The 26,319-nt window shown below is 37.4% G+C and overlaps 1 long non-coding RNA gene across 1 annotated transcript; it reads left to right on the forward strand.

Annotated features, from left to right (window-relative positions):
* Positions 1-224: 224 nt before the first annotated feature.
* On the forward strand, positions 225-19,676 carry LOC114072757. The gene is made up of 3 exons (XR_003574226.1): positions 225-236; positions 8,200-8,201; positions 19,563-19,676. It is a non-coding gene; the product is annotated as an uncharacterized LOC114072757 (long non-coding RNA).
* The last annotated feature ends 6,643 nt before the right edge of the window (positions 19,677-26,319 follow it).

Here is a 26,319-nt window from a genome sequence, read left to right on the forward strand (position 1 = left end):
ACTATATTTATATGTGTGTGCATTTATTCATGGGTATTCTAGGGACAAAATTCATGCATAATCAACTGACAAAAAATATGACAAAAAATAAATCTCATGTACCTTTTTTTCTGATAATTTTAAGGTATCTTTAATCTCATACAAAGTATCTTCTATGTAAATTAAGATGTTGATTTCTTCACAGGGAAAGTTCATAGTCTGTTACAGTATTCTGAATTATGAATTCATCCATCAATGTGACTTAAATGGTGTTATATTCTTCTAAACAGTCAGAAGTTAAGAGTTAATACTTAATCTCCATTATCCTCATTATGTATTGTAGGCTGCAAAGACTTTTTCTAAACTGTCCTGTAGTCTATAGGGAGATTGCAGTGTAAATTCACTTGTAAAAATATTACATAGTGTAAAAACACTATGGATGTCCTTGCTTACATTGGACTTGGCTTAATGTGGATGATGTTTATGTTGGCAGAAGTGCATGAAGCTTAGCACGTAGGCTTGCAACAGGCCATCAAAGAGCCAGAATCTAATTGCATTTACACTAGTTCAATTCACTTGGAATTACTTGTTTGTACCTGTGTAACGGAGTGAAAAAGAGCCTGCAGGTCGACAGCAGCAGTAATTACTTGTCCACTAGGAACTGAACTGAGGCCACCAATTCATTTCATACAGTTGACCACACAGTCATTTGGTGGTAATGATGTCTTGTCCTGAGCAACAAAAGCTACTCATAACAGGAATTTAGTACAGGAGGAATTCAAAGTCCATTTACCAATCCCCAGGACTGAATGGCTCATGAGACTAGTAATGTGTTATGAAGTTTCTCACCATCACAAACTTACAGTTTGTAGAGGCTGTGCATGTGTGTGTGTGTGTGTGCGCGCGTGTGTACATGCTGTTTTTTTCTCTAACTGTAGAAAATTGCCTAAGGTGCCCTGTTAGCTTTGGGAAAGAATATCTTTACCCTACTGTGATAATTTGGGATGCAGCAGAATTTTATTGCTCAAAGCAGGCTTGTTCTTTTTAATTTTGTACATTATTTTACCTTAAAATATAATTTCAGAGATATTTCGGTCTTAATATAGACTAATCACTATTATGGCTATTTAAAAAAAGTGAACTGTGTAAATGATAGCATTTTATCACTTGATTTGCTCCAAAATTACCACTTATATACTTTATATTAAGAAAAAAAAGTCTATGAAATTTTGTTTGAAGATGAAAGACTATCCAAAAAAAGCTGTCTTGAATCACAAAGCTCTGCCAAGTCCTAACTTATCACAACAGGAGTAAAGATAGAATAACAATGACAAAACATCACCAAAGAAGCTTAGTCCCAGCACAAATGAAAATTCCTACCATTTTTTTTTTTTTTGGTAACAAATGTAGTAACTTTTCAGTAATTGTTATTAATTATTTTTAGTAAGAAAGTGTCAACAATTCTCCTTCAACAATGTCAGTTGCCATTAATAGAAATCTTTCAGGTCTCACTTTTATACACACATACACTTTGCAAATCAGAAGGCCAATATTTTGTAGTTGTAGAATACATCAGATGTAAATCAGAAAATGTGGAACAATATCTAGTTCCAAATTCACCAATTTTCCAGTTTCGTTCCATTTAGACATTTACTCTACATGTAAAGGTGCTGAATAGCTGGTTTCATAGAATCATAGAATATCCTGAGTTGGAAGGGACCCACAACAATCACTCAGTCCAACTCTTCTCCCTGCACGGGACACCTCAAGAGTCACACCATGTACCTGAGAGCATTGTCCAAACACTTCTTGAACTCTGTCAGGCTTGGTTCTGTGGCCACTTACCTGGGGAGACTGTTCCAGCGTTCAGCCACCCTCTGAGTGAAAAACCTTTCCCTAATATCCAAGTTAGCCCCCCTCCCCATACCTCTTTTCCCTTTGCATAGCCTCATAGTGTTCTGTCTTTGGGTCCTGCCCATAGATCAGTGCCTGCCCCTCCTCTTCCCCTCATGAGGAAGTTGTAGACTGCAATAAGGTCTCCCTTCAGTCTCCTTCTCTCCAGGCTGAACAGACCAAGTGACCTCAACTGCTCCTCATATGGCTTCCTCTCCAGACCCTTCACCATTTTTGTGGCCCTCCTTTGAACATTTTCTAATAGCTTTAAGTCTTCTTTATATTGTGTTGTCCAAAACCACACACAGTACTCAAAACAGTCTGCACCAGTGCGGAGCAGAGCAGGACAAACTTTCCTCCTATGCTGTTGATGGACTGATGCTCTCCAGGATGTACTTGACCCTCCTGGCTGCCAGAGCATTGTTGACTCATATTCAACTTGTAATCAAACAAGATTTCTTTCACAGTGCTTCTCTACAAATTCTCATTCCCCAGTTTATATGAACATACAGGGCTGCCCCATACCAAGTGCAGAATCCAAGACTTGCCCTTGTTTATCTTCATACAGTTGATGATTTCACAGTCCTTTCATAGGTCCAGGTCTCTCTGTGAGGCCTCCCTGCCTCTGAGGGAGTCAAAAGCTCCTCTCAACTTAGCAGCATTGCCAAAATTACTTCGTATACCTTCATTCGTCAGTAATAAAATCAAAAATCATAGCCATATTCACTTATGAATAAAGTTGAAGACACTCTAAATACAGATTATTAGGTTGACTATAACAATAGACATCTAGACAATGTATATATTGAACAGCCATGTAAAAAAGTGTTTAAAAAGTTGACTTTTATGTTTTGATTTGTGTTTTTAGCATATTTTATCTCTTTCTTGTGGAACTATTTCTCTTCCTAGCTCATTCTCATTCATATTTGCCAAAAAAAAAAAGAGAAACAATATCTTTGTATATTTTATTATCACAGTCTACAGGATATTGTTCTCCTGTGTGACATGGGACCTCAGACTGAAACTGTCCCCTTTTGGTCACTTCCCTCTGGTCTCATACTACTACAAGATCATGCTAAATTTCTTGCCTTATTTTTTTTCTAGAATCATATGTTTCTGCAGGTTTTATTTATGTATTCTATAGCTAAGTTTGAGCACTACCCTCTTAGTACAGTGACTTCTTTTCCCTGGAGCTTACTGATAATAGAAGATTTTCCCAAATTTCATTTGGTCAGCTGAACCAAGTACACTGTTTTGCCACCTTCCTCTGCCCTGATCAGATATTCCTTAGCTCCTCCTCTACTTTACTCCTTTTTTTTATCCATCCTCTTCCTCCTCCTTCAGACCTTAGTGACTACAATTTATCTAATATTTCAAATGAGGCTATGCTGAGTTCTTAGAAGCTTTTATTTTTTGCTAATTACAATTTTTTTCTATGCTTTTTTTTTTTTAATAGGTCATTTCCTCTTGTTCTATACTTCTTTCATTGTAGTCATTACCATCTCCTTTACTCACAACTAGAGTTCAGTACTGATTTCTATCTACTTCTGCTTAGCTAATGATTTCTCCTCTAGCATCGCAGCAAATGACTGAAATTCAGGCAGATAAGAGCACCTAAATCAGCTGATGGGTAATGGATGATTTTTATCCCTTTTATTTCTCAGGACTTTGGAAGACTTTGTAGAATACTTTTTTGAAACCTTAAAAAAATCTATACTTTTTATTTTGTAGTGAAATTTGTGTGTTTCTTATGTTTTCTAACTCAGTTGCTTTGTAGGAAAAATGGATATAAAGATTTTGCACTTGGCTAAACATGCGATATACACAGCTAAAACATGTAGGACAAAAAGGAATGTAAAATATAGAAAATGCAAAGCTCTTAGAGAGTGTCCAAAGGAAGGTTATGAAGATGATGAAGGCTCTGGACAGGTAGCCATATGAGGAGCATCTGAGGTCACTTAGGTGACTTGTTATCACTTCACTGAGGTCTGTTCAGCCTGGAGGAGACTGAGGGGAGACCTCATGGCCGTCAAAACTTCCTCGTGAGGTGAAGAGGAGGGGCAGGCACTGATCTCTTCTCTGTGATGACCAGAGACACGACCTAAGGAAATGGACTTAAGTTGTGTTGGTGGAGTTTTAGGTTGGATATTAGGGAAAGGTTCTTCACCCAGTGTGTGGCTGGGCACTGGAACAGGCTCCCCTGGGAAGTGGTCACAGCACCAAGACTGTGACCAGTTCAGGAAACATTTGGACAGTGCTCTCAGGCACATGGTATAACTCTTGGGATGTCCACTCAGACCAGAAGCTGGACTGAGTGATCATTGAGGGTCCCTTCCAACTCAGCATTGTATGATTCTACGATATAGGCTTCTGGGACAGACTTAATTGCATCTTTGCTAAATGTTCTGGTTATTCCTGTAACTTTTGATAATGTATATTGGTTTGTATTTGCACTTTTTTTTCCTGACATGACCCTACCATGCAAGGAATGTCTTTTGTATTCACTGAGAAAATGCAAAAGGCCAGTGATGGTGATATAGATGTATTTGAGAAACAATTTCTTAGCTTTTGCCTTTGGTGAGTAACTACAGATTTTTTTTCTCTTTCCTCATAAGATACATATTAATGATGTTACTATGTCTATTTTTCATCTCTGCAGTTTGAACTTTTTTAGAATTGACCCATTTCCCAAAAGATACAGAAAAACTCTGCATTTTTACTATAGTAAAGGTATCATGAAATCATGTCACTGAAGTTCATAAAAATAAGTAGAATTATTTGGATTTAGAGGCTGAAATGAAATAACCTATTGTCATCTGAAAGCTTTTATCCCCTATTTTTGGTACATTTGACTTTCAGAAAAATGTACATAGGCTTTCTTCAGGATAGATAGCAGGGTGTTGGTGTTCTGTAAGCATTCTGTTTTTTCACAATTAGCAGACCAGTTAATGAATTTTCTTGCGTGAATTTTTTATTGACTCTCGTTGGAATGGTGAACATTCTTGAGTTTTCTGAAAACCACCCTTACCCTTCTGTGGAGTTTTTCTTCTGTTTTTTTTTTCCCTCATCACTACACCTCTTCCAGCCCAGTTCAGCAGAAATATCAGTCATACTCTTCATAAAATAATAGAAATTTATTCTGTTTTTTTTTTTTATACAGTTCCTAGTAGTAAATCCAGAGATACAAACAGTATCATACACTTTCTGTGAGCTTGATTTCCATCTATATGTCTGAGAAGTGTACAGCTTGTCATAAAACAACCACTTTTTCTCTCTGCTCTGGGGATTAACACCAACATGCTCAATCAAATCCCTAAATCAAAGATTTATGTTCTAAAAATGATTCTCTAGGTGGTTCAACATCAGCTCTTCTTTTAGGAGTAAATTTCATGAGCTGTTACTGTCACCTTTTGTGGAGATGCAATTCCTTATGTGCAAGTCACCCTTGTACAGGGAATGCAGAGACAACAAGAGTACTTTTGGTTTTTTTCCATGCATTTACAGAAGTGACTTCATTGATGTGGCAGTGAAATATTTTCATTTTAAGGACAACAAGCTGTGTGCTGAAAAACTACAAAAATACCCTGTTGGTACGTTAAATAATACCTGAATGGGTAATAATGGGAAAAAGAAAAATGTTCTTGAAGGTCAGTTGTCATAGTTACAAGTTGCTAGTTTGGAAAAGTAGTGATTGTCACCCAGGAATAGGAGCTCTGGATAGTAAATCCTCACTCGTGGTCTTACCCAAACAACATAAAGGCTCCCATTCCAGCACGAATGCAGCTGAATGTTAAGATAGCTGGCACAATCACTACTGTTGTTCATTTACTTTAGCATGCTTAGGAAGCTGAAAACCAGATAACCTTTTTTTTTTTTTTTAATAGATATATACAGAAGCAGTTTTTTAGTGAACTGTAGTGCTTTATAGGATGATAAAATATAAAAGCAGAGATTACATGTCACAATACTGCAATGGCTTTTCTTTTGCTAGAAGATTTTTTCCTACACACGTGAAGAACTTGTTCTGGAAAACTGTCACAAGCCTACTGAGTTTTTAGTGATCCTGGAGCTCCAGTTCTGACAAGTCTAATCACAAAAGGAAAGAGGTGTATTAAAAATGCATTAATGCATAGAGCTATAAGATGCATGGGAGACTTCAGGTTTTACCAGAACAGATTTTTGCATTTCAGCTTCTACTTATCTTGCTGATCCTTGAGTAGAACAGTCTTATAAATATCAAACCATTAATATGTTGAGTTGTCTGCAGAGCTCTAAAAGCCGCTTGAGAATGCTGCAGAGAAATTATTCTTGTTTTGTTTCTGGGACAGAGAAAAGAAGAAAAGAGTCTTGCCTTTACAACAGCATTTTTTTTTTCATGATAATCACTTAAAATAAGAGATGGTTTCATGAGAATTTTTTTTCAGTTTTGCAACAAACAAATTAAAAATCACCACATCACATGATGAAATAGAAATAATTTCTCAAAAAATTATTACCACATGCATAATTTTAACTCATTCTATTTCAGTCTATTTTGTCTCCTTTCTCCTCAAAGTGGAATAATTTATTAGTTATCAATAATGTATGTTTATGTATATTGTGAAGTCTGTCTCTGCTTAATTCCTCAGTGGTTTAGACTAATCTTTCTCCTTTTTGTGTTTTAAATGACAAGTGATTTTTATACTCCAATGTATTTATTCCTTATAGAAACAAACCTGTACTTCTGCAGTGTCAGGTCAAGCTCTGCAATTTTTATACAGTCAGCTGTGTTGGCCACGAAAGTTTTACAGCAGAAAGCAGATAATAAGCATTGTATTTTTCACATGCATTATGTTCACCATCAGTACTTATTCCACATGTTATTATGGGTCTCTTAATATCTGAAAGCAGAAGAGAAAACACTTCATTTTACAAGAATCCTAGGTTAATCTGACTAGATCTTTTTTCAGTAATCAGGTCTGTCACAGTTTAGCATGATTTTGATTGTTGTTTTTCAAAAATAGATGTTCCAATAGAATTTCCAGTGCTGCTTTATATATACTTATAAATATATATAAATATATATTTATTTATATACTTTAAATATAGATTACATGTTTATCAGATAAGTGGAATATGGTGTGTTTTATCACAAATGTAATTTCTGTGTTTAGATAAAATTCTGTTCCTCAGACTATTTGGAAAACTCAAGGCAATTGAATTGTGGAGTGTAAAAAATGGTGAGACAAATTTTACAGCCAAACTTGAATGTACTAATTTGTAAAATGAATATTGGTACCTTTATGCTTTTACAACTTTAAAAAAATTTCCTTCTTTAATCAAAGATGTTTTCCTCTAGTCTCTGTTCTCACTGTGGATGAACCAAACAAAAGCAAGAGATGAATTTAAATCAAAGCTTGCGTAGGAGAAATAACAATAAAAAATAAATAGTCTCTATTGACTGTAATAAGGTTTGAATGAGGAAGATAACTAAAGGCTCTCCTGGAGTCTTGTGAGTTCTGTGCTAAACTAAAAGTGATACAAGGTCCTTGTGGTCATTTGAAAAGGTGAAATGTAGGATAAACCTGGATGTTTTCAGAATCTCAGCCAGGGCTCTGTCTCTGGATGTCAGTTATTGGGATAGTACTTATGCTACAGCATTCTGCTGAAGAAAATAGGGTATTTCACATAAAAGCATATTATTGCAAAAACAGTCAGTGCTCAGTGCAAGGCAGACATTTCCTTTGATCATGAAAAGGTTCTCATTTTTGTAGACTGAATGCTAACTCTTTCAGTAGCACAATATTCACTATAATATTTGTGTACTCACAGGCAATTTTTCTACTTCTTCAAAAAAATTTTTCTTACCTGATCAGTATTTTTACATTTCTTCTGCATTTAATTCATTTTACTTTTGCATACTATCTGTGCATTCCTCCTGTGTATTATATTAGTGCATTAATTTGCCTTGTTGTCTTTTACTTTGCACTTCAGTCATTTGTCATATTGAAAGATTCGGTAATAGAACAAAAATCCGTTATGAAGAAAGTCTACTACTTTTGGGGAAGGTTCCTGGTGATTTTCCACCTAACATTTAAGAGACATTAGGTAACAATAAAGTTGTTAAATTTTAGGCAATAACTTATACCTTTAGAAAGATTGAAATAACTCTAGAACAGCCCTTTCCTCATGGAAAATCTGTCTAGGAAGTAAAACATTGTTTGAAGAGACATTTTTGCAGTTAACATGGATTTTCGTGAATTTCATTGTACCAGACTAAAGATGTAGAATAATCAATATAACTTAACAAGGCCTAGAATGTATCATATTGTCCAGTTCACACTTTAGTCGTTGTTTAAATCAGTGTATTAGTATTTTATGCCTTTTTTTTTCTTTTTTTGGCTCAGTTTTGTGGTACTATAGGAGCATGGTGGTAATTAACCATTCCCATCTCTTTTAGGACACCCAAAGACAAAGGAACCTGTGCTCTTTTTGAGATAAAGGTATTAGGAAAAAACATGGTTTGACATAATTATGCTTTGGAGATCATAATAACAAACAGAACTGAATAAAGCCCAGCTGAAATAACTCTCCAGAAGCTCACACAATATGGTTTCCCAACGCATTTTTTCATGAAAGTGACGATGGTATTGGTCTCTTCCTCTTAAGCAATGCAGAAGTAGAAATGTGGCTTTCATGTTTGTGTGTCTGGGCCACTGTCTAATGCCTTATTCAGTGAGTTATTGCACAGAAGAGGCTTTTATAAGGTGTGTATATTTGTGTCTGGGGCATTGCAGATCCATCTGTGACTTCAGTGCTTTTCAAAAGTCCTAGAAGTTTCAGAGAAACAACATGAAAAAAGCATATACATTTTATGCCTGCTCCACCATACAGACTTAATGTACCATCTGAAATTCATTAGGCAAAATATAGTTGGCCTCAAGGGAATATTAATTCCCTTATCACTGCTAAGAGGGGAACCTAACTTTGATTTGTAACCTCAAAAAATTTCAAAGGAGGGTTCGAACCCTTCTTTTCTCTGGAAAGCATTTTCAGAAAAGTTGTACTATATCAGAGTGATGCACTCTAAGGTTGTTCTGAAGTTTGCAAATCTGTGTTGAGAATTCCTGAAACTTAGCTCAGTAGGCAAGCTTTTTTTTTGCTTACATGACACCATAAGTTTACATATTTCCTGGCTTCCAGAAATAGTGCAGTGAAGGCACACTGCCTGACTGTCAGGAAAAAAAAAAAAAAACTCTCTCGCCTAACTGCTTGATCCTTACCAAGGTGATATTTTATGGAAACAGAGGACTTGCAAGGCATCTCAGCATAAGTCTGCTGCAACTTCCTAACTTGTTATCTAGGTGGTGCTTTGTTATCTAGTTTATTATAAAAATTATTCACTTTGAAGCAGGACTACTTTCAGTATTTGGTCACATCTGTTGTTGCACAGAGATCCAGACAATGTTTGTTAAAAATATTCTTTTTTTGGTATGGGAAAATGCTTGCATGGGTAATGAAATATCTCAGACAAACAGTATGATTGGCTGTGGATCAGATGGTGAGGGAGGTTTCCATAGCAAGAGTCTTCCACTGGATCAAATATTCCTGAAATTGTTTTCAAACCACTTGTCAAAACTTCTCTGGCCTGTGATCCTACCTGTCCATTGCAGCATGAGCATGAGTCATCTGTTCTAACTGCTACAAACTACATAAAAAACACCTAACTCTCTTGAAGATGTACAAAATGCTACCCTATGTGATTACCTGTACATCTGAATGAACAATTTTTACTGAATAATTACAAGCATCTTCTCTGAGTACAGTTCAGCCAGTTCTGCAATAGCAACAGCTGGGGAGTCTCTTTGTCTTGTGTAAAAGTCACATACAGTGGGGATGCATATTAGCAGCATATAGACAAATCATCTACCTGCTCCATTAAATCAGATGTAGCCTTTTATGTCCTGGCTTTTTTACACAACCTTGTTATTGTTTTTGTTTCTTTTTGATTATCATTAGTTAGAATTTTAATACTGGAGGCTCTTCAGACTGATTATGCTGTGGACACCTTAGGATGTCTATCATCTCCTCAGGCAGCCTGGTGTATACCAGGGAGCCAAGAGGAAATACCTTGATTGTAAAGTTACCCAGATTATTTTCAAATAATTGCAAGAAAATAAAGCAGTGAACTGATAGTCTCAAATGCAAAACAGCAATCTTATTGTTATACTGACTTAAAAAGTCACAGTATTTCTTGCTGAAGTCTTAGGTGTGTACTCCGTATTTTTTTCAAATATACCTATTTCTCTTCAGTGACATTTTGTATATTATATTAAGATACTCATATAGTCTGAAAATGTAAATACCGTGCTCTCTTTGGACTTCTGTCACTTAGTTAAAAAATCTATTCAACAATATTTCTGTAAATGGAACAACTTACAATAAGTCTTGTAATTAGACAAATGACCCTCCTGGCTCAGTTTTCTAAGATAACTAAGATATAACTAAGATAACTATAACAAACATAACATTCAGTTTGACAGTTACTAAAAGACAACTTCCAATTGGTAACTGTGAAGAATGGACCGAGTTCTTAAAATTAATAGAGTTATAAAATCTTAGTAGCAGGAATTGTAGTATTTATTTATTCATTCATTAATTTAAATTTGAGGCTTAGGTCTCTAAGTGCTTTCATTATAAAACTAAAAGTTAATGGAAAAGTCGTGTGCGTAAGTCAGGTGTTCCCACACCTACTATTTACGTTCATTTTCTCAATTTTTGCTGCTTATATATAATTTAAAAACTCTTTTTTTTTTTTTCCTCCACTACGTGCAACTATTTGCTTTGAAGACAGACTAATTCAAGAGTCATTCATGTTAAGAATGTGTGGAACTGCTGACAGAGTGCTGCAGTAGAGCACTGGCATGAACTGCTTAACCATAACATTTTTCAGTGAATGACACAAATGTCATATATAGTGAGAAACAATAAGGTCTACAAAAGTGACACAATCAAATCTGAATTTTTAAATAAAATTTTGAAAATAGCAAAATTATTTTGTTCACAACGAAAATCCCTCAAGTCTTTCAACTTGGGTAACCTTACTTAATTTTTCTCAGGAACAACCCTATCCCTAGGTCATTTGCATTTGTATACAAACCAGTTTCTCCTTATGGGTAGAGATACTTGAATCTTACATGTATATTTGTGACACCATAAAATGACATTGTCATGGCATTGGTCATGCAGTTTCCATTGTTACCATACAGTTAAAGTGGCAGTTCACATAATACCCTGAAAATATATGTGAAGTAAGGGTTGGATACCAAGCAAAGTGATGTAAAATGTCAGTCTTGTCATTTTTGACTTCAATATGTGCTAGATTAGGTCGTAATAAAATCAAAATTCAGTATTCACATTTTTAGCCACTGACTTTACCATGTATTTAACAGCAATGTCTAGCAATGGGACTTGTGTGTTAAAACATGATTGAAGACAGAAGAGGGTCACTGAAAGTCACAGATTGTAGGTTCGTGGGAAAAGGGGCTTGAGTTAGGTTATGAGGAAAGCCAAAAATCAGAATGCTTTGGGGGTCTCACACGAAGGTCAGATGCACTGAGTGTGTAATAAGTGGGAGGCAATGCAACAGCCATTATCTTCCCTCTGACAAAAGAGCAGCTCACTGACCTCGTATGTTGACAAATGGAGAGGAAAACTCTGTACTGAGATGTAAATTCCCTATGCAGGTCCCTCATGAATATCTTGTTTCCAGAATTCAAGGCAGTGACCTGGAAAACAAGGTTCCTCCCCAATCAAAATGTCAGGCAGAGCTAGTTTCCTGTTAGGAAGGCTACTAGATGTGTAAAAAAATTATGATTTCTGAGAAGAAAAAAGTGAGATGTCACACAGAGTAAAACATTACTTTCAAATGGTCCTCTGCATCTCCCTTGAATGGCAGCTGCTAAGAATTCAATTGTGTGTATGACAAACTGCAATGAAGGATGGAAGTTCTGTTGGGGAGAAAAAATGAATAGAAATTTTCTATGCAAATACTTATTTGAGAACATTTGAATATCTGTCATTCTTTTTAGCCTAAAGGTTAATTCTTGAAAATAATTTCAAGTAGCAGAAATTGTAACCTTGTCAAATTCTCTTATGTAATGAATCAATGCTGAAAGACATACTCTGCAAAACTATACTATTAAATACATAACCTTGGTTCATAGTGAATTTATTCTTTTAACAGTTTTCTTGATTTGTCAGTTATTTATTTAAGATCTTATAGGTTTGTGCACGTACTTGTATATATATTTGTGTCAGCACACAGAGAACATTTTGTAAGCATTATTATATTCTCTTTTGCATATGTATATTCTGTTACCGTGCTCTCTTTATTTCATAGATAATAATTAACAAAATTGAATTATGCCATTGCCCTCCTACAAGACAAGTGGCTGTCTGAGGAATTCTCTTTCATATAAAAGATCTCTTTTCTCATTCTGTGCATGTATGCCCACTTTGTATCAGGATCTCCATATTTATATTTCTGTAGTCCTGATTTCTTGTGGAAGGAAAAAGCAATTAGGATTCTTCTTTCCAGATGATGATTTAGCTCTTACTTCACTAACAGTCCTGAAGCAGACCTATATAGTATTTGGATGAATACTGTAAAGTTTCATATTAAAATGTTCCCAAATTTGCACCATGAACAGTGGGCATCATGAATATAGACTTTTGCTTAGAAACTGATGGCTTAAAGATGCTATGGTTCTTCAATTGACAACTGCATTTGTTTTAAAAAATAACATTAAAACTACAGGTGTTCATTGTATAAATTAGGTTTTTACTACTGTGGCTAAGTTGTTTCTGGTATGAGTGCTTCAGACAAAGCCATTAGAAGTTTTGCAGAATTACAAATTAATTTCCTTTTTATCATGATAAAAAAACCTGCTTTCTATAAAATATTTTGAAATACTTTTGACTCTGTTTTATGGTGAATTTAGATAATTGTCTGCACTTCACTCTGTTCTCTTCCTGTGCTTCATTCTAAGTTGCACCATGCACTGATCTAACATTCATGCTTTTCCTGCTGCCTCGTAGAATCTTTGTTAGGAGACAGCATGGTTTGAGTTTGTACTCAGAGCTTAGGCAGAATGAATATGTTAATAAGCTCCAACCTCAGGTTGCACTCTCAAATTACTAGCAATTGTGCACGTAATTTTTCCAGGCTATTTGATCTGAAAATAAGTACTAAATTATGCATTCAATGCACTGTCATGTATGAGCACAAAAGAGGAACTTGCTCAAATACTTCCAGATTGGAATATCTGTGTGTGCAAATATGATACAATTCAATTTTTTGATGTGCTTACTTTAGCAATTTGGAAACAGGGAGACAAAAAATTTATCATATTGGAGGTAGGAATAAAAAGTTTAAGAGACAGGCAACTGACCCCGCAAACTAGAGTGGAAACATGTATTTCAGTCGTCTGGCACTAGCCATCAAGCAGGCACTTTCAAATCCTTTAGTCTGAATAGACTCTTGAATAACAGTGTAAACAGTCAGAAAAACATTATTATGAGCAACCCTGTTGCTGCACATTCCCTTGCCAAAGGCTATTTGTAAACTCAAGCAGATTTACTAGGAGAACAAGTTTTGGTCACAGTTCTAAGATTGCCTGACACTGAAGAAAGTTCAAACATGTCCACACAGGAGACCATATGCAGGCATCATATCTACTCCATTGGCTTGGCTGTCCTCTTTCATGACTTTGCATTCCTTATTCACTTGTTTAAATGTGCCAATTCTTTTTTCTGGAGTAGCAGGTATAGCGTAAGACAAACTGACACATGGCAGGAATACTGGGTGTACTTGGTAGAGTGTGTTTTAAACAATTTATGACCCATACACAGTCTCTAAGTAGCTCTACATATTTTTAACACTATAGCTGCCAACCCTGTATGCTCTGTCTCATGTACTCCAAGACACATTCTAATACCTTCAGTACTATTCTGACACACTGAAAATTTCCAAGCTGTAAAGAAGATGTCCCAAAGTAAATTACATGGATGATCATTGAAAAGCAACTATGTGTATATACACACATGTATGTGTGTGTGTTTATATGTGTGAATCCTATACTTTTAGAGCAATGGGAAACAAATGAGGGAGGTATTAAAAAGGTTTTGCATGCAATAAACAGAGCTGTGGTAGAAAGAATGACAGATTTGAAACCAGATGGGTAAACTTAGAAGAACGGAAACATCATTTTGGATCCTCCTAGAGCAAACTTGTTCCAAAAGCTAACTTCTAGAAACAAACAACAGCTCCAGATCTACACTGGCTAGCCTGATATGATTTGAAATCATGAAGTTAGAGATAAAAATAACTTTTAAATTAGTGTTGAAAGAGTTTTCCATTGAAGGTCTTTGAATATTGGTCTGTAATATACAGCTAAGCATTTCTTGCTGCCTATCTAAGGCACTCCTTCATAACACTGGTTTGCCAAGTCCCAAATCGTTTCTGAACAATGGATGAATGAGCTGTGGTTGCAGCTTGTCCCCAGATCAATATTGCTAATACAAGTCAGGAGTAGACATTTGCACTATGATGCTGAAGTTCTATGGCAATGGTTCTTGGGCTGGTGAAATATGACTAAACATGAGGGATTTTTTCCAGTCTGTGGAAAATGGCACTCGTCTGAAACAGACCATAGGCTGTATAAAGGTCCCAAGTACAGGATACAAAATTGCTAAATTGAATTGGAAGATTGTGCCTGAATTTTTGTGTAGAAAAATTATATTTAAAACTGATTTTCTCTAAATTCAGTTTATTGAGTATTTCCTATTTCACAAGCCCAGGTAACGGGAAGCAGGATCTGTACTAGAGTTGCTGAGAACAGCAGAGTTATTGACAGGAATTTGAAATGTAGGACGTGAGTGGTATAGCAGTTTCAAATTACCAAGACACCTTGAGTTGGGGATTTTTTGATCTTGTAAGTAGTGTTACATTTTCAAGCAGAGTAAAAGCAAATATTTCTGTGCCCCTAAATATTCACAGTATTTTTCAAAAAATGTCTGACATTTATTTTAGGTGATAATTTGTTTTTTAGGTGATTAGGTTAAAGATATGGAGTTAAACCTGTACTATGTTACATGTCAGTCACCAGTTGACTTTTACAGGAAGCTATTGAGGGTTAGCTAAATGAATGTTACGAGGAATAATATTTAATTGTTATTTAGAAGTAGGAGTGTGAGAGAAAGACTTACCTTGTAGTTTTTAGAGGTTTTGAACACTGGCTACTTGCAGAGAAGCATTCACTTAGACTGAAATAAACTTGAGGATGCTTACCCAATAAGAAATATTCTCACTTTTTTTCCTTGGAAACTGTGCTTAACTCATTTGTTACTAAAAAAAAAATTTGCCCATCTTTATAATATGTAAATATTTTGATTGTCTGAACATAACAATTTGACTTAGAAACTGACAGGCCAGATACAAAGAAACCTTTATAGGGCTATGAATAAAATTTTCCCCACAGTTCTTGCTAGTACACACTAGGTTTAAGTAAAATGAAAGAGTGAATACACTGAAAATATTTCTCTTAGTATACTTAAATCATAGTTAAACTTCTTTTTTAAAAATCAGATATACCCATTTCTATCTTCATACTCTTGCTTATTTAAAAGGGTTAAGGCACCAAGCACTCATGAGATGTTCATAGAAGAAGGATTAAATTAACTTGTTGTGTCTGTGCTCTCACTTCCAGCTCTGCTGGAACACATAGCCCAGTGCATCCTTCCATATTTCTCCAAATATTTCACTCTGAAGTGTTAGAATAAACAAATACTTGTGAACTTCTGGTTGTTTTAATAATACAAAGGAAATCACTCCAGGTGAAATATTCAGTCTATACACAGCCATCTATGTTGGGATACATTAATGTGGATCCAGATAGAATGAATTTTGTGTGATATAACTACAATTCTCACTGAGAATTATGAGATTATTATGGCGAATCTCTTCAAATTTTGTAGCCATCAATTTGATGAAGAATGATGCCATGGATAGAAACACTAATATATATCATAGAATCATAGAATTATAGAATGGTTTGGGTTGGAAGGGACCTTAAAAATCATCTAGTTCCAAACTCTTTTCTGTAGGCAGGGACACCTTCCACTATACCAGGTTGCTCAGAGCTCCATCCAGCCTTACCTTAAATACTTCCAGGGATGGGGCATCCACAACTTCTCTGGGCAACCTGTTCCCATGACATTATTTACTATGACCCTCATAGAAAAGAATTTTTTCCCAATATCTAATGTAAACCTACTCTCTTTGAGTTTGAAGCCATTTCCCTTTGTCCTGTCACTACATGCCCTCAAAAAGTTCCTTTCTATCTTTCTTGTAGGCTCCTTTCAGGTATTGAAGGCTGAAATTAGGACTTGGCAAAGCCTTCTCTTTTCCAGGACACTCCCAATTTTCTCAGCCTTTCCTCATAGGATAATTGCTCCATCCCTCCTCTAATCATCTTGGCAGCCTCCTCCAGGCTCACTCCAACAGCTTGATGTCCATCCAGTACTAGGAACCGCAGAGCTGTATGCTGTGCTCCCAGTGGGCCCTCATGAGAGCAGAGCAGAGAGGCAGAGTCACTTCCCTTGCCCTCCTGGCCATGCTGGTTCTGGTGCAGCCCAGAATATAACTGGCTTTCTGTGCTGCAAGTGCATGTTACTGGGTCACATCCAACCTCTCATCCAGCCCCCCCAAGTCCTTCTTGCCAGGGCTTCTCTTGATTTTTTCATCCCCAGTTTGTGCTGATACTGGGGGTTGCCCTGACTAAGGTGCAGCACCTTTTACTTGACCTTTCACTTGAACCTACTTTTCAAGCTTGTCCAAGTCCCTCTGGATGGCATCACATCCTTCAGAGGTATCAACTGCACCACTCAGCTTGGTGTCATCTGCAAATTTGCTGAAGACCCCTTCATCCATATAAATAATGAAGATATTATATAACATTGTTCACAATACAGAGCCCTAAGATAAATCACCTGCCACTGATGTACATTTGGACTCTGAGTTTTTGACCTCCTCTGCATGTGGCCATCCAATCACTTTATTATCTAACAGTCCACCCATCAAATCCATCTGTCTCCAATTTAGAGACAGGATGTTCTGAGGGATTGTGTCAAAGGCCTTACAGAAGTCCAGATAAATGACATCTGTAGCCCTTCCCTTGACAACTGATGTAGTCACTCCATCATAGAAGGCCATGGGGTTGGTCAGGCAGGACTTGCCCTTCTTGACACTGTGTTGACTGTCTCAAGTCAATAACCTCCTTGTCCTCCATGCGCTTTAGAGTATGTCTAGGAGGATCTGTTCCATAATCTTCCCAAGCACAGAGATGAGGCTAACAGGTCTGGAGTTCCCAGAGTCCTCCTTTCTTCCCTTTTTAAAGGTGGGTACAATTCTTGTTTTTTTCCAGTCACCTGGAACTTTGCCTGACTACCATGACTTTTCAAATACCACAGAGAGTTTCTTGGCACCTACATCAGCCATTCCCTCAGGACTCTAGGATGTATCTCATCAGATCTTACAGACTTACGTACACTCAGATTCCTCAAGTGGTCATGAACCTGATTTCGGTTATCTTGGGAGGGATTTTCTCTCCCCAGACTCTCCTCCTGCTGTCCATTCACTCAAGAGGTGTGGGAAGAGAGGATGCCATTGAAGACTGGTAAAAAAAAAATGTAGTGAACTCCTCAGCTTTTTCCTTATTCATTGTTACCAATGTTGTTTATCATGGGGAGTACACCTCCTGTGACCTTCATTTTCTGGTTTATGTAACTGTAGAAGTCCTTGTTATTTTTTGCATGTCTTGCTAGGTTCAGTTCCAGCTTTGCCTTGGTCATCTTCATATCATCCCTACACAACCAAACTTCATCTCTATACCCTTCCCAGGTCACCTGTCCTAGCATCAGCTGTCTGTGTATATACTTCTTTCTCTTTCCCTACTCTTCCCTGCTGGGTTTTTGTCTTTCTTAACTGATTTCTTGCTCCTGGGGATTTCCAGCTCTTGCACTCTATGAAACACTTCTTTAAAGATCTGCTAGCCCTGTTCCCCCTCTCTTGTCTTCCAGGGGATCCCACTGACTCTCTCCCTGCAGAGCTGGAATTCTGCTATCCTAAAGTTCAGGAACCTAACTTTACTCCTTACCTCACCCATATGTGTCAGGACTGCAAGCTCTACCAATGCATGATCAGCCCAGGCTGCTTCCAGTCATGACATCCCCTATTAGCTCAGTTATGTTGGTAACCACCGGATCTACATGTTGAATTTGTAGATAAAGATGGAAAATTAGTTTTTAAAATTTGAAAATTATTTAATATTTTTCATATGAACTTTTATTTCAAAGTTAACTGTCTATGGACTGTAAAAAAAGCCAAAACTATGCTGGAAAAATGGTCCTATCTGCTATTGATTGCACTACAAATTTGTTGTAGAGGTTGTAATAATGCATCACTGTATAACAGATTTGTGATGCATGTACATATTTGCCATAAACAGGAAGTAGCAACCAAAATGACAGTATAGAAGTTTTATCTATAGGGGCATGTAATGAGACTGCTACATTACACTGACCTTATGTTAACCAATATGTTTAATTAAATGAACTCACTAATTTTCACTGGTCTGATGTCCTTTGATCTTCTACAAACATTCGCTGTGATCATTTTGCACTTTAAAAGCAATACACCCTTCAACATTCACTAAAGCCTTGTTATCTTCATACTAGATACCTGTTATAACAGTAAAGAGAAAATGATGTAAGAAAAAAGTACTTGCATAAAGAGTATTTATGAGGCCATGTTTTTATGGGACTGGGCTGACTCAAAGATGAACACAAGACTTTGGTTTCTCAGGACCCTGAATGCATCAGAAACACTGAAAGGTAGGAAGGGCTTATTTTCACTTCCAGTGATGGTGATTCCACCACTTCTCTAGGCAGCTTTTTCCAATTCCTGATTACATTTTACATGAAGAAATTGTTCTTAATATTTAATCACAACCTTCCCTAGGGAAACTTGAGGGCATTTCCTCGTGTCTTATCCCTTATCTGGGAGAACAAATCAGCCCCCACGTCAATACAATATCCTTTCAGGCAATTGTAAAGAGGGATAAGGTCACCTCTGAGCCTCCTTTTTTCCACGCTAAACACTCCCAAATTCCTCAGATACTCCTCATAATCCGTGTGCTCCAGACCTTTCCCCAGCTCCATTGCCCTTCTCTGATCATGCTCCTCAATGTCTTTCTTGGAATTAGGGGCCTAAAACTGGACTCAGGATTCAAGTTGTGGCCTCGCCAGTGCCCAGTACAGGGGGACAGTCACTGCCCTGGTCCTGCTGGCCACACTATTGCTGATCCAAGCCATTGATTGGCCTTCTTGGACACCTGGGCACACTATGGCTAATATTCAGCTACTGTTAATCAGCGTCTACAGGTCTTTTCTACTGGGCAGTTTTCCAGCTACTCTGTCCCCTGCTTGTAGCATTGTCCGGGGTTGTTGCGACCCCAGGATCCAGCACTTGGCCTTGCTGAAATTCATACCACTGGCCTCAGCCCATCAATCCAGTCTGTCCAGATCCTTCTGCAGAACCTTCCTTCCCTCCAGCAGATCAACATTCCTACCCAACCTCCTGTCATCTGCAGATTGAGTAAAGGTGAACTTGATCCCTTGTCCAGATCATTGACAAAGATTTTAAACAGGACTGGCCCCAATACTGAGTCCCTGGGAATACCACTAGTGACTGTCCACCAGCTGGATTTAACTTCATTCTCCCCAACTCTGTGCCCATAGAATTGCCTGACATAGACTCATCAACCAAATTTTTTTTGATCTTAAAAACATGATTCTTCTTTTCAAACCCAAGAATTTTTTTTTTTTTTTTATACTAGGCATCATCATCATCATCATGGCCAGGCTTCGCGAATGAAAATTTGAGAAGGACTCGACTTGCACTTGCTGCAAGTGCACTGATGGTTAAAAAGGTCAAAGCCAGATAGACAAGTCCGGTTGCAAAAGGCACAATGGAAGTCTCCTTAGACAATATTAGCAAGACACAGTTCTTTCTGTGTTGTCTTTTCTCCTCAAGAATGATTCTGCGTGTGTTCTTAAAAGAAGTAGTAGTGTTATAAATAGTACGTCTCCACGTCTCCCGACTGGGATGTGTTGGTCACATAATCCATCCAGTGGATGTTTAGGATTATACAGAGGCTGTGCTGATGGAAGAGTCTCAAGTGGTGGAGGTAAATGACCCATGACTCAGATCCATACAAAAGAGTAAGCAGTACAATGGCTCTGTAAACACTGATCTTTGCACTTTTCTTTGGGTGTTTATTATACCAAACTCTTTTATAGAGTTTTCCAAAAGCTCTGTATGCCTTTGCTAACCAGTTCCCTGTCTCTTTTCTCTTTGTCAATTTTACTGTCCAAGGAGATGATGCTTCCCAAATAATTAAGCTGCTCGACTGACTTGAGCTCTGATTCAACAATATGGGGATGATGAAAGACTTCGTGAGGTGCAAGTTGATAGAAAACTTCTGTCTTCTTCAGGAAGACTTCTAGCCCAAAAAACTCAGCAGCCTCTGCAAAGCAGGATGTTAAACGCTGCAGAGCTGCTTCTGTGTGGGTGATAAGGCAGCATCATCAGCAAAAAGACAAAATGATTTAAGGTCTTAGTGTGGGCCTTCAGTCACCTTAGGTTGAATAGGCTCCCATCGGTATGATATCAGATGCAGATAACATTTTCTTCATTAAGGTCTGCCTTGGCTGTTTGGAGCATCATGCTAAAGAGGATTGTGAATAAAGTTGGTGCAACCTTGTTTCACACCACTGGTTATTGGAAACGGCTCAGAAAGAGCATCACCATATCTGACTTGACCATGCTGATCCTCGTGGAGCAGAATGATCATTTTGAGGAACTTGGGTGGACATCCTAAACCTTCCAAAATCTACCACAAACCTTTTCTACTCATAGTACCAAAAGTTATTTGGTAAAATCAACAAAAGTTACATGGAGTCCTTTGTTCTGTTCCCTACATTTCTCTTGCAGTTGTCTGAAAACAAATACCATGTCTGTGGTACTCCTATTGGCTCTGAAATCACATTGGCTTTCAGTTAGATGGTCTTTTGCTATAGTGGATATTAATCTGTTCAAAAGTATTCTTGCAGGGATTTTACCAGCAATGGAGAACAAAGTAATACCTTGGTAATTTGAACAGAGTGATGATGACTGGATCACGAAGATCTGATGGCAAATCACCTAGTTCCCAACAACACACCACAAACTTGTGAAATTTAACATGGAGTGCTTGGCCTCCACGCTTCCAGATTTCAGGTGAAATTCTTCAACCCCTACTGCCTTGCCAGTTTTCATCTGCTGTATGGCTTTAAGAGTTTCTCCCGTAGTAGGTGCAATATCCGATTCATTTTTCACTGGTTGTTGTGTAATCTAAGGAATTGCTATGCCTTGAACTACACATTTGTTACTGAAAAGAGTCTGAAAATATTCAGACCATCGATTCAGAATTGAAGTTTTATCTGTGAGAATCATCTGACCATCTGCGCTGAGTAAAGGGCTTTGAACCTGGTGCATTGGTCCGTACTCTGCTTTCAAGGCCTAATAGAATCCTCTGTAATCACCCGACTCTGCACATAATTGAATCTTTTCTGCTAGATTGATATACCACTTGTTCCGGATGTCTCAAAGTTTCTGTTGGAACTTACTGCATGCAAGATGAAAAGCTGCTTTTCTTACATAGCAAGATGGCTGAGCAAGGTGTGCTTGGTGAGCAGTTCTCTTCTTTATCAACAATTCCTGGATCTCTTGATTGTTTTCATTTAACCTGTCCTTGTTTTTCACATCATGCGGGTGTGATAAACATCACAAACATTTCTCTGTTGTACCAAGTGAGGTGCCAATGCTTGGATCAAGGATGCATCCAGGTTGTCTTCAAACTATCTTTCTGCTGAAAGATACTGTTGGTGATGGTGAGCTGCTACTCCACACAAAACTCTAGCAGAAGGCATCCATTATCGTTGCAGTTTCCAGCCCTATGCTTACCTAATACTCCTTTCCAGGCTTCAGAGTTCTTTCCTACTTTGATGTTGAAATAAGAATTACGATCTTATCATCTACAGGAACCTTTCAGGTAAGGTGGCTCAGGCCGTTGTAGAATTTATCTTTTTTGGCAGGGTCAGCTTGGAGGGTTGGGGCATATATGCAAAAGAGAACAACATGTTGTTTGTTGTGTAGTGGGAGGCATAAGGAGATAATACAATTGGAATGAACTGTAGGCAAGTTTAGAGACAATAGAATTTTTAATCATCAAGCCAACTCCTGAAAGATGCCTTTCAGTTCTGGGTTTACCTGACCAGTAAAAGTGTATAACCGGCACCATGTTCTCTAAGGCTGCCTTCCTCATGGAGATGAACTTCACTGAGAGCAGCGATGTCAATGTTAAGTCATGACAGTTGGTGGACAATTAGAGAAGAACAACGCTCAGGATGTCCACTATCTGCAGTATCATGCATGGTTCTGATGTTCCAGCATGCAAGTGTCAATTTGGACACTCCTTTGAAGGCAGGTGTATGCCTTTGACTCTTAATCTTTATTCAGCTGCATCAGAAGATGCCCGTTGGCCGTGGTTAACCAACCGGCTGAAGGGTAGAGATAAGCTTTCTAGGTCCCTCTCCATGTCGAGCAAGCAGTGCTCTCCTTGAAAGAGGTTGCTTGGTCATTCAGAATGTTGCCAAACATAGGCATAATCTTTAGGTAAACAGTATGATACATTAAAAAATGACAGAGTACGAAGCTCCTGTTCTCTGTTTGCCAAGCAGATTGATCAAATTTTGATGCAACATTCAAATCATCTCTAATGATGATCTAACTGCCTATGTTTTGTAGTATTAAAAATTTGATGTAATACAAAACTTACCATATTATAACACTTTTCAGGTCATGTGGAAAAACCTTAAATTTCTGCTTGATTTTTTTTCCCTAGACTAAAAATGTGATTTTTGTCTAATTAAATCAGTTATATAAGTCACTTCTCTTAAAATGCTTCCATCAGCGCTGCCTCCATACAATCCTAAACATCCACTGGATGGATTATGTGACCAACACATCTGGCCTTGAACAGGCAGCAGTCCCAAGCATTGAGGCCATGCTGCTGAGAACTCAGCTGCGCTGGGCAGGGCACGTCTCCAGGATGCAGGACCATCGCCTCCCTAAGATCATGCCCTATGGGGAACTTGCCACTTGCTACCGCAAGAGAGGAGCCCCGAAGAGGAGATACAAGGACTGCCTGAAACAATCCCTCAGCCTTGGCCATATTGGTCCATTGGTCTACCCTGGCCTCCAATCGGGAGCCCTGGAGACACACCATCTATAACGCTGCTGCTGCTTTTGAGAACACACTCAGGATCACTCTCGAGGAGAAAAGACAACACAGAAAGAATCATGTGTCATCTATATCACCTGGGGAGTCTTTCTGCTGTAAGTTCTGCAACCGGACTTGTCTATCTCGCATTGGCCTTTTTAGCCATCAGCGTGCTTGTAGCAAGCGTGGGTAGAGCCCCTTCTCAAATCTTTGTTCATAAAGCCTAGCCATGAAATGTGCCACTATACTTACATTTTTGTATATTTGATGCCATACTATCTGTGTCACCATACATGCTATAGTAGTGGTTCTGTGGGTAAGCTAAAACTAAAAGAAACTATGAAATATTAAAAAAAGCTTTATTTGGCTAGAGATTTCTTCCTATAATGAAATTATTCGAGTAAGAGGCTGAAAAATTATGTAGAACTAAAATATCCTCACAGAAGTACCTCTGATATTTGACTAAATAGAACAACTGCTCAAAATTATTCATGATCAGTTGTATTCTGTATTAAGTTAAAAAAAAAAAAAAAACTCCTACAAAAAAAAAAAGATCAGGATCCTATCAGATGTTTGAGAGAAAAGTAAATAAGATTGAATCTTGGCATGTTTACAATAGTTAATATGTAGACAGAACACTTTTTTTAGAATTAGTTTGGCTCCTGTTCAGAATCTAGTAATATCCATAATAAATTTCCATTTAAATCTCTTGTAGAGACGAATAAGTAGAGGATTAACATATTTTTCTACTGTGTTCTTAGTATTTATCTTGACAGTTGGCTTCTCTACACAAACAAAAGGAAAAAATAAGTCCCCATTCAGCCCAAAAATGTATTTTTTCTAAATAAATAATGAAACCTTAGGTTTTAAGAAATAAATATACCCACATTTTTCTAAATGTTTTTGTAATGTTGTAAAGGATAAAGAGGAAAATTCAGCTGGATAGAGAGTGTTTGATACATTTTTTTTCTCATGCAAGTTGTTTTGGAGGAGTCAAAAGGCTATTTCCGGTGCATTCTGCAGTCAAAATAGAAATCATCAGAAATGTAAGTCAGTCAAAATACAGAAAAGAAATTTCCCTTTTTGCTGCAGAGAGGAGGGCAAGATCTCCAAATTTCAGGGGTGAGTTGTGTGGGAGACAACCCTGTCAGAGTAGCATTTCCTGAAGGGATCCTCACTGGGAAAAAGACTAAAATTTTTTTCATTTGTAAGAGTGGGTGAGGATGAGGAGATGAAAATATTTTGTCATGAAGTGGCCAGGTCCCAGAGTAACTGAAACGGTACTTTGTTTCTCTTCTTACCATTCTACAGGTAAGTTTTAATCTTGCACAGTCACTAAACTGAGGGATAAAAGGACTTGGTTTCGTAGGTTTTCCTTTCCGTGATATATCACTTAAGTATATCAGACTTCTAGTAGAATACCCAGTCTACTATACAATTTGCATTTACAATCAGCCTTGTGTTAAGAGTCTTACTAAGCTGTTTCACAAAAAATGTAGATTTATATTCTCCCACATAAGGGCAAGTTGAAATACTGATAGATTTAGGAATTCTGTAAGTGTTACTGATTTAATATAACATTTTTTTATAGAAAAGTAATTAGTTATTGAAACGTGTTTAAAACAGCTTTAATCTACAGCATAGGTATGCAGCACTACATAAATCAGACCTTTAAAGTGTCTTGCGCTGGAAAAACAACTACTGAGATATTGGAAAATCAATACTTTCTTTTCTTTTATCCAGAAAATCTGAGATGTGTTTCTGTCACCTACAGATATTATGCTTTATAATTCTGCAACAGATGTAATTTCCTATTTAATACCTCACTCAAACTTTTAAGGAACTTCATTGTTTTGTGACTTTTGTGAAAGGATATTTCACTACAAAGGATTTAGTAGGCTTATGAATATTTATAAACTTACTTTTCACAACTGTTCAGCAGACAACTAATTTCAATGATTTTCATTTGCAGTGGTTTAGAAGGTTTTCTGGTTTACTATCTTTCCTCATTAAAATCATTACCCTTTTTTTTTTTTCTCTAGAGTCTAAAAAATTGCAATATCTTCCTCTAGTGTTCTAGAGCTTTCCAAATGCCAGTTGGAAAAACACCAGTCTCTTTGCAGACCACCCTTCAGCTATCACATTGACAAAATAGTTGTAGAACTCATAAGATTAGACAAACTACATTGGGAACAGGACACTCTGACAGAATCTGGCGGGCTATTAAGGAAGTAGCCAGGTAGTGGCATGCTGTTCTGACACTTTTCTTGCAACCAATGGATACAGAGTGTTTCCTATAAGTTGATGCGAAGGTATCGTGGTTAGCGTAATTAGAGCATTCCTCTGTGCCACAGTTATATCTGTATGTAGTTCCAGCAAGTAAGGCTTGGCTGAAATTGGTGATATGCCTTGTTATCTAAATACACAGCTTCTTAATTCAAGGGCTGTCAAGTGAGATGGAATACAACTGCACTTCACTTTCCCTGATACTGCCTGATTGAAACCTTAAATATCTTTTTTTTCTTAGAAGTTGTGCTTTGTGCTACCTTTATGCTTTATATTAACAGCTGAGCCAGATAAAATATTTTTCCTCTACAAAATTCTCTCAACTGTCAACTGCCTAAACAATAATACATGTAAGAAAATCACTCTAATTGCTGCAATGTTGTAGTCTAACTGAAGGGGCAGAGCACCCTTCAGTGAATGGTTCATATGCCTCTTCAAAGATACTAATACAATAAAGTGTGATACAACATAGGTAGGATGCCTGAAACCCAGGAGCCTTTAAAAGCCCTCACCAGAAAGTCTATTTAGAGAAAAGTAGTCTAGTCCATTACATGGTAACAACAGTTCTTGTCCTTCTGAAAAGAATCTTTCAGCATAGTTAGAAAACTTTTCTGCTTATATAGTCTTGCTTAATGGTTCCTTTTTATTCCTCACTCCTCTCTGGGTTTTAGTTTCTTTGTTGCACCTACTACCTCAGACAAAAACATGACCAAGGCTGCATTTACTGAGCTGAGCTATT

This window comes from Empidonax traillii, unplaced genomic scaffold (assembly GCF_003031625.1).
Source record: "Empidonax traillii isolate 1590-97213 ecotype Southwest subspecies unplaced genomic scaffold, ASM303162v1 scaffold29:size1973556, whole genome shotgun sequence".
Classification (NCBI taxonomy): Eukaryota; Metazoa; Chordata; class Aves; order Passeriformes; family Tyrannidae; genus Empidonax; species Empidonax traillii.